This window comes from Ovis aries, chromosome 2, assembly GCF_016772045.2.
Source record: "Ovis aries strain OAR_USU_Benz2616 breed Rambouillet chromosome 2, ARS-UI_Ramb_v3.0, whole genome shotgun sequence".
Taxonomy (NCBI): Eukaryota; Metazoa; Chordata; class Mammalia; order Artiodactyla; family Bovidae; genus Ovis; species Ovis aries.
In genome coordinates this window covers 243,355,748-243,365,535 of record NC_056055.1, presented here as the reverse complement: position 1 = coordinate 243,365,535, position 9,788 = coordinate 243,355,748, and the positions used below count along the sequence as shown (strand labels likewise).

Sequence of the window (9,788 nt, the reverse complement as noted above, 5' to 3'; positions counted from 1 at the left end):
AAGAGAAGACTTGAGCACAAAGAGCAACCACGGGAAAGGTTCAGGAGGAGGTCCAGGCCTGGCTAGGGCCAGGTTTCACGCCTTCGGGGGAGCTGGCCTTCTGTCTCCTTGTGAGCCTTCTGTCTCCTTGCTCATGTATTTCCAGGCGGTGTTATTTGGATTATTTCCAATCTGTGCACCCGCTGCTAGGATTGTCATGTCTTCTTGAACTGATCCTTTTAGCATTATGAAGTAACCCTCTGTCCCTGGAAACAGCTCTTGTGGTGACATCTCCTTAAGCGGCTGTCAGGAGAGGCTGGTTTGTTTACAGCGCCCCCAGCTGTTTGACATCTGGTATACCCCAAACTCAGCAGCTCGTCCAGGCTTCCTTCCCAGTGTCCTTCTGCGCCCTTCTGCCCCACACTTTCTCTACCCACCTGGCCCTCCCCTCCTTCCTCCACCCCTCAGCCTCCTGGTTTACCATCTAATGGTTGGCCTGGAACCTTCAGCTCTCTCCATCGTTCTCTGTTTTGGAAGGCTGCGATCGATGAGCATTAATAATGCAAACCTTTTTGTCTTAGTGCAAATCCCAGGCAGATAAATCACTGGCGAATAGAAGTTACTGGCAGCCACACCTCAGCCTTCTCCACTCTTTTCAGGCCCTGGCCTCTTCTCCCAGCAAGGAAGTGGGAAGACGGACCAATGAATGCCAAAGGTAGGCATTGCCCAAAATGGGTATACTGCTGATGACCCAAGTTGAAGATTTGTAGAGGAAGGGGTCCTATCCACACAGCTCAAGCATTTGTAGGTACTGCCAAAATATCAGCCTGATATCGGCAGGTGGAAATCACAGAGCAGGGTAAATATAAACATGCCCGGGGTGTGTGTCCTCACTGAAAAGACCCTGCCAGCCCCAGAAGTGGCTCTGACCAGGGATGAGAAACAGAAGGGATGGGAGAGAGGGCAAAGAGAGCGAGACTGCAGCCTCTCAGCAGACAGCTGACATCATTTAACAATAAAAGCAGCCAGAGATGCGCAGCGCTGTTGGAAAGATGGTTTAGGGAAAAGGCTGGGTCTGCAGGAGAGGGTTCACTTCAGCTTCTCAGCCCTCACCCAGGGCCAGCGGATGTGTGAAGCCCAGTCCCTGCTCTCAGGAAGCACACAGACCAGGAGAGAAAACCCACAGGCAGTTAAGCATAGCACCGTGTGGGGGGAGGGAGAGAAGTGGGAGGGCATGGTAAGGAACTCAGGACTGCATGCCCCACCTGGGAGGTGAACAAGGGCCAACCCTGTGCTGAGCCTTGAAGGGCGAGTAGGAGGCTTCTGAGCAAAGAAGGGGGAAGGAGAGCAGAGAAGTTCCCTGGTAGTTCAGTTCAGTTGCTCAGTTGTGTCTGTCTCTTTGCGGCCCCATGGATTGCACCATGTCAGGTTTTCCTGTCCGTCATCAACTCCCAGAGTTTGCTCAAACTCATGACCATGGAGATGGTGATGCCATCCAACCATCTCATCCTCTGTCATCTCCTTCTCCTCCCTCCTTCAGTCTTTCCCAGCATCAGGGTCTTTTCAAATGAGTCAGTTCTTCGCATCAGGTGGCCAAAGTATTGGAGTTTCAGCTTCAGCATCAGTCCTTCCAATGAATATTCAGGATTGGTTTCCTTTAGGATGGACTGGTTGGATCTCTTTGCAGTCCAAGGGACTCTTAAGAATCTTCCCCAACACCGCAGTTCAAAAGCATCAATTCTTTGGCACTCAGCTTTCTTTATAGTCCAACTCTTACATCCATACATGACTACTGGAAAATCCATAACTTTGACTAGATGGACCTTTGTTCCTTCCCTGGTAGAAGGAACAGCGTAGGAGTGCAAAGGGGTGAAAAGAGTGAATTTGGTTACAGAAATTGAAAGTCTGCAGATACTGCTAGAGTGGAGAGAAGTCGTCAGGATGAGGCTGGACATAAAAGAGAACAAAACTATGTCATGTGCGGGATGCGGATGGACCCAGAGACTGTCATAGAGTGAAGTAAGTCAGAGGAAAACAAATACCGTATATAAATGCATATATGTGGAATCTAGAAAAATAGTGTTTCGTTTCATTTCATTCAGTTGCTCAGTCATGTTCGACTCTTTGCGACCCCATGAATTGAAGCACTCCAGGCCTCCCTGTCCATCATCAACTCCTGGAGTTCACTCAGACTCATGACCATCGAGTCAGTGATGCCATTCAGCCATCTCATCCTCTGTTGTCCCCTTCTCCTCCTGCCCCCAATCCCTCCCAGCATCAGTCTTTTCCAATGAGTCAACTCTTCACATGAGGTGGCCAAAGTACTGGAGTTTCAGCTTTAGCATCATTCCTTCCAAAGAAATCCCAGGGCTGATCTCCTTCAGAATGGACTGGTTGGATCTCCTTGCAGTCCAAGGGACTCTCAAGAGTCTTCTCCAACACCACAGTTCAAAAGCGTCAATTCTTCAGCATTCAGCTTTCTTCACAGTCCAACTCTCACATCCATACATGACCACAGGAAAAACCATAGCCTTGACTAGACGGACCTTCATTGGCAAAGTAATGTTTCTGCTTTTCAACATGCTGTCTAGGTTGGTCATAACTTTTCTTCCAAGGAGTAAGCATCTTTTAATTTCACGGCTGCAGTCACCATCTGCAGTGATTTTGGAGCCCCCCAAAATAAAGTCTGACACTGAAAAATGGTATAGATGATCTTATTTGCAAAGCAGAAATAGAGACGCAGATGTAGAGAACAAACATATGGATACCATAGGGGAAAGGGGGTCGGGGGTGAACTGGGAGATTGGGATTGACGTATATACACATGGACACCATGTATAAAATAGATAACTACTGAGAACCTACTGTATAGAGCAGAGAACTCTACTCAGCGCTGTGCGGTGACCTAAATGGGAAGGAAATCCAAAAAAGAGAGGATGTGTGTAAACATGAAGCTGATCCCCTTTGCTGCACAGCAGAGACTAACACCACATTGTAAAGCAGCTACATTCCAATGAAAACTAACAATAATAACAATGAAAAGATGAAGCTGGAGAGGCAGGAAGGGACCAGTTTACGGAGAGCCTCGAATGCCAGGTAGAGGTGCCCATGTTTTATCCTGAGAGCCGTGGGAGCCAGGAAGGGCTCTGAGCAAGGGAGAGACATGGCTGGACCGGGTAGACTGGCGATCCATAGTGTACTGAACTCCAACCAGATCCCCACTTCCGCTACCATGATGGAAAAACCTGGGGCAATTTCTGATGGGCTCTCCCCGACTCCAAGCCATCCTCCATGTTTAAAGAGAGCAGGTTTCCTAAAACTCATGGACTTGCTGCCCAGACAGCCCCAGTCCCTCCCCCCTCCCTCCTGAATGGTCCTGACTCCCTTGTTCGGGCATCCAGACTCTTCCCAGTCTGTCCCCTCTGTATCCTGCCTTCTCAAATCCGGCTCATGCTCTTCCTCTCGTGTGGAAAGTTCTGACCCTCGTTTCCATTGCTCAGAATGCCTCCCCTCATTCCAGAATCTTTCACGCCTCCTTGGCTCACCATGACTCATCCCTCAAGGCCCAGCTCCAAAATCCCCTTCTCTGCCAGGTCCTTTTCCTTCCTTCTGAACAGAAATGGTGGTTCTCTCCTTGAAGGGCCTAGTGGGGAGTTGAAAGTGTTGACTCAGTGATCAGACTGAGTGTGAATCTTGATCTCACTGCTCAGTAGCTGTGCAGCCCCGGACAAGCTATCTCAATTCTGTGCTGCTGCTGCTATTTAATCCGGCTCTGTGACCCCATGGACTGTAGCCCACCAGGCTCCTCTATCTATGCGATTCCCCAGGCAAGAGTACTGGAGTGGGTTGTCATTTCCTTCTCTAGGGGAGCTTCCTGACCCAGGAATCGAACCCAGATCTTCTGCTTGGTAGGCGGATTCTTTACTGTTGAGCCACCTGGGGGGCACATCTAAATGCTCTGAGCCTCAGTTTATTCATGTGTCAAAGGATCAAAATAACAGTCCCTGCTTTGTGGGGTTATGATGAGGGCCAACTTAAAGTCATGTATCTAAGTTGATAGCCCAGTGCCTAGCGCACAGTAAGCCCTCCATGAGTTTTCACTATCGCTGTCATTGTAACTGGAATGCCACACTTTTCACAATTATGTTGCCTCTACCTCTATCAGGAATTCCCCAAGGGTAGAGGTTGTTCATCTAACCACGCTCCACGTCCAGCACTGAGTTTCGGGCATTGTAGGCACTCAGCCAAAGATGGATGGATGAATGGATAGATGATGGGTGGATGGATAAATTAATGAAAGAAGCCACCCAGACACTCCTGCTCCCCTAGAATCCACCCCGACTTGCTCTTTTCTGAAGAGGGCTGAATGAATTTGTGTGCCGGGGACTAGCGTCTGGGGCAAGCTTTGTCATCAGACAGTCTGTGGTTTGTAATTTCTTCAGGGGAGAGCAGTCTAGACAGAGACAGCTGTACCAGGGAGGAGTAGGCGCTGCCTGGGAATCAGAATCCAGGGAATTTCAGGGAACTGGAAGACCAGCCTCCTCCCTATTTTCTTCCTTCCTCATCTCTCAGGAGCTGGCTAAGCAAATTGGCTACTAGTCCCCAGAGGTGGAAATTAGTTCTCAGCTTTGACCTGGGGAGGGGTACAGCATGGCCCCTCATCAGCTGGTGTCAAGAGCCAGGGGAAGGATGGAGAATCCATCAAGGGAAGGAACCAATATTTACTGAGAAGTTCTTATGGACTTCTCTGGTGACTCAGATGGTAAAGCATCTGCCTGCAATGCGGGAGATCCAGGTTCGATTCCTGGGTCTGGAAGATCTCCTGGAGAAGGAAATGGCAACCCACTCCAGTACTCTTGCCTGGAAAATCTCATGGGTGGAGGAGCCTGGTGGGCTACAGTCCATTGTGTCGCAAAGAGTCGGACACGACTAAGCGACTTCACTTTCCTTTCCTATGTGCCAAGCACTAGGCTAAGTGTCTGATGTGTATTCCCGCTCCATAACCCTGCAACGAAGTACCATTGCGGATTGCTGCTGGATAAGCAACCAGACACAGAAGTTAGGGGTTTTCTCTTGGAAGGGTAGTAAGCGGATGGGACCTCGGTTTTGTCTATTTATTATTTTTTGGCTGTGCTCGGTCCTCATCGCTGAGCTAGGGTTTCCCTAGCTTCGGCACGTAGGGGCTTCTTCCCGCAATGGCTTCTTTTGTCATGGAGCACAGGCTCTGGTGCACTCGGCCTTTGGTAGTTGTGGTGCAAAGGCTTAGCTGCCCCGTGGCATGTGGGATCTTTCCGGACCAGGGATGGGACCCATGTCGCCTACATTGGCAGGCAGATTCTTAACCACTGGACCACCAGGGAAGTCCTTCAATTGTATCTAAGTCGCTATGCCCGTACTCCCCCATGAACCATACGTCTAGTCAGCAAATACTTTAAGCAACTTCTCTGCAGGGTGGCTGATGGAAGAAGTGCAGGTCAGTAAGGATAATTCCGCTGTGATTTCTACTCTCAAAGAGTTTATAACCTGATGACAGAGGTTAAGCCTCACTTCTCTTTATATTCCCAGCCTAGGGAATTGCTTGTGAATATTGAATATGGCGCAGATTGTCACAGTTGGGAGGGTCTTTGGAGTGCAAGAACACCAATCCTGTTCATTTACAGATGGAGAAACTGCGACCTAGACGGAGGAACTAACTAGAGGATATGGTCAGGAGCTTGGGCTCTGGAGACAGACTGGTTTGAATCTCTCTGCTCTAACCACGTACAAGCTGTGTGACTTTGGGTTGGTCACTTAACCTCTCTGAGCTTCAGTTTCTTTGGGGTGGGGGAAATTAGGGGTAAAATTGTAAGAATGAAGTTAAGATTATCCATGTGTGGGATTTAGCATGACACTTAACAGGTAACCCCATAACACATTTTGCTCTGATTACGAGTAACCAGTCACACGTTGAGTTAGTGACAGAGCTGGTCTAGGCCCGGGCTTCCTGATTCACAGTCCAGTGCCCCTTCTAGCCCTCCGGGCTGCTTGTGTCCATTCGAGTGTAGTCGGAGGAGAGTGGGAGTCACCTGGGAAGGAGGATGTCTGTGACCGGGTATCTGCTGTCCTTGAGGAGAAATGCCCAGAGGTCCCTGAGCCCCTGTCACAGTACTTCCTGCCGTGGCTCCTCGCCACCTTTGAAATCTTCCCGCCCCCACCCTCCTGGCTTGACTGGAGTCCAGAGACTCCCTCCTCACTGGAACGCGCAGGAGACTCTTGATAATATCCCACACCTTCCTTTGCAATTTCCTCTGGGCCAGACGGGGTGGGGCCGCGCTGGGGAAGGAGCCAACAGGAAATGCCCCGGGAGCAGTGAGGGATGGTTGTCCGAGTGCAGCTGAGATCATATCTCCAGCTTCAAACGTCCGTGCAAGGAAGAGACAGGTCCCACAGGAGAGGTTTTTCTGTTTGTTTTCCTCTGGCTTGACTTCTAACCAGAGAATTTAATTAAGAGCTTGATTGCTTTGCCCAGGGAATAGAAATCAGAGGGGAAGGGAACGCTGAGGCTGGTAATGGCCAGGGAGGGAGGCAGGGCCTCTTTTGACTCAGACCAATCCATGATGGGGTTAAGCTGCAGCAGAGAAGTTCAGCTCACAGAGGACATTTGGTGTGACCGCCCAAGACAAGAATCTTTTCCTACAGGATCTTGGGAAGTTTTAGATTCTGTGATACAAATTGTAAGAAGTTTAAACCAGCCACAGAAATCGGCAAAGTTTGATATTTCTCATTGTTCCCATCACATCACTCCAACTGTCTTTCTTGGGGCTGTTGGGCTGTAGTGGAAAGCCAGTGGGCCTGAGTTCAAATTCTGATACTTTAACTTCCTGAGCCTCAGTATCCTCATCTATAAAATGGGAATAACTTCACCCATGCATTCACCTGATCTACCTATAAAATGAGAATAACAACATCTTTCTTGTCATTAGGGGACAGGGAAAGATAAGACAAAAACTGGAAAATAGAAGGGAGACAAGCGTCAGAAAAATGGACTTGGAAATTCGGCCCAGGAGAAAATTCCAGTGCTGCTATTCTTTCACAGTGTGAACTTGGGCAGGTAGGGCACTTCTCTGGGCCGCAGTTTTCTCATCTGTAAACTGGGGATGTTAGTGCCTGCTTCACTGTGTTATTGTGAAAAGAAAATGAGACACTGATATGGAAATGCCTCCCACTGAGCCTGGCCCCGCAGGCTCTTCTTGAGTGTTTGCTAAATTTGAACACCTTTCACTCCTTCTATCATCACCAGGTTCTAAGGATTTTTCATGGAGGAAAGAAATTTCTACCTCTCTGAAATTTCCTGCCTCTCTGAACCTTCTACAGCCTGGGTTGGAGAGTTAGTCATTTGCAAAAAAAAAAAAGAGGGCGCATTTTCCTCACTTCCAGCAGGGCTGACTTGGGGCTGGGGCCAGATTAGTCATTTTAACAAAATCTACTGATCAGTTCTGTTGAAAGGAGAAAAAAGGCAAAATTCAACTTGGTCTAACTGTTTAATTATTTGAGGATGGAAGTATGTCCCCCAAGAGGAGCTGATTTTCTGGTTCAGTTCAGTTCAGTCGCTCAGTTGTGTCCAACTCTTTGCGACCCCATGGACTGCAGCATGCCAGGCCTCCCTGTCCATCACCAACTCCCAGAGCTTGCTCAAACTCATGTCCATCGAGTCGGTGATGCCATCCAATCATCTCATCCTCTGTCGCCCCCTTCTCCTCCTGCCCTCAATCTTTCCCAGCATCAGGGTCTTTTCAAATGAGTCAGTTCTTTGCATCAGGTGGCCAAAGTATTGGAGTTTCAGCTTCAGCATCAGTCCTTCCAATGAATATTCAGGACTGATTTCCCTTAGGATGAACTGGTTGGATCTCCTTGCAGTCCAAGGGACTCGCAAGAGTCTTCTCCAACACCACAATTCAAAAGCATCAATTCTTCTGTGCTCAGCTTTCTTTATAGTCCAACTCTCACATCTATACATGACTACTGGAAAAACCATAGCTTTGACTAGACGGACTTTTGTTGGCAAAGTAATGTCTCTGCTTTTTAATATGCTGTCTAGGTTGTTCATAGCTTTACTTCCAAGGAGCAAACATCTTTTAATTTATGGCTGCAGTCACCATCTGCAGTGATTTTTGAGCCCAAGAAAATTAAGTCAGTCACTGTTTCCACTGTTTCCCCACCTATTTGCCATGAAGTGATGGGACTGGATGCCATGTAAGATGTTTTTTGAATGTTGAATAAGCCAGGTATTTCAGTCTCCTCTTTCACTTTCATCAAGAGACTCTTTAGTTCCTCTGTGCTTTCTGCCATAAAGGTGGTATCATTTGCATATCTGAGGTTATTGATATTTCTCCCAGCAATCTTGATTCCAGCTTGTGATTCATCCAGCCTGGCATTTTGCATGGTGTACTCTGCATAGAAGTTAAATAAGCAGGGTGACAATACATAGTCTTGACATACTACTTTCCCAATTTTGAAGCATTCTGTTATTTCATGTCCGGTTATAACCATTGCTTATTGGCCTGCATATAGGTTTCTTAGGAGATAGGTGAGGTGGTCTGGTATTCCCATCTCTTTAAGAATTTTCCACAGTTTATTGTGATCAAGCAGAGGTAGATGTTTTTCTGTTTTCACCTCATTCCTCCACTCACCAGCTGTATGACTGTAGATGAGTTAAATCCGTGGTCATGTGTCAAATGGGCATAATAAAATTATTTGCCTATATTGTGAGGGGCACATGAAATGATGCCTATAAAGTCACGCATTGTTGGGTACATAGTATGTGCTCAGTAAAAATCAATTATTTGAACAGGTAGTAGTTGAATTGAAAGGTTTACTCCAAATGTAAATAAGCAGGACCCTATGGAGCCTTCCTGGGACGGCTCCCCACCTGCTCAACCCTCCTGCCCCCACGAAATGCCCTCTACTTGCCTCTTGTTTGTAGAGAAACTTTAGTTTCCTAGGCCTTCCCCAGTTTCCAAAGAATACATATAATCAGAGAAGTGAGAAAATGCAGAACAAAGGGAAACTGTCAAGCAAGACAGAATAATAATAGTTTAGCCATTAAACAAATCAAGGACCTTCAGTTCCTTCTCAAGTGCTATGGATAATATTATGACCCATATCCTTTGAGCTGTCTTGCAGAGACTAAAACCTCCACCAGATGGAAGAGATTAACTGCGTGCTACCCAGAAGCCTGTAGACCCCAGAAGGTTGATGATATTGACTCCTGATGACCTCACCACCAATCAGTCAGAATAACTGTCCATGAGCTGATCACACACTCCACAACCTTCCTCCCTCACTCTGTATTTCAAAACCTTTCCTTTGGACTTCTCTGGTGGTCCAGTGGCTAAGACTCTGCACTCACAGTGCAGGGGGCCCAGGTTCGATCCCTGGTCAGGGAACAACATCCCACATGCTACAAGTAAGTGTTCCCAGCACAGCCAAATAAATTAATAAGTATTGAAGAGAGAGAGAGAAAAAAAAAAACCCTTTCCCTGAAAACCATCAGGGGCTCAGGTCTTCTGAGCATTAGCTGCCTGGACTCCTTGCTCGGTGCTCTGCAATAAATGCTGCACTTGCCTTCACAGCAACTCAGTGTCAGTTCACTGGTTTTACTGCCCAGGCGAGTGGCCCAAGTTTGGTTTGGTAACACAGACTTGGTGTGTGATGTGGAGGAACCTCCAGAACTAGGGCAAAGCGTGGGTGAAGATGAGGATGTGCAGAAGGGAAGACCGGGCAGGAGGAAGTATGGGGCCTGATTGCAGGCAGTGGTTGTGGGGAAGATG

General features: G+C 47.8%; 1 non-coding gene across 1 annotated transcript; it reads left to right on the top strand.

The window, feature by feature from the left end:
- Nucleotides 1–9,331: 9,331 nt before the first annotated feature.
- TRNAV-CAC (transfer RNA valine (anticodon CAC)) lies at nt 9,332–9,404 on the top strand. The gene has a single exon. It is a non-coding gene; the product is annotated as a tRNA-Val (tRNA).
- The last annotated feature ends 384 nt before the right edge of the window (nt 9,405–9,788 follow it).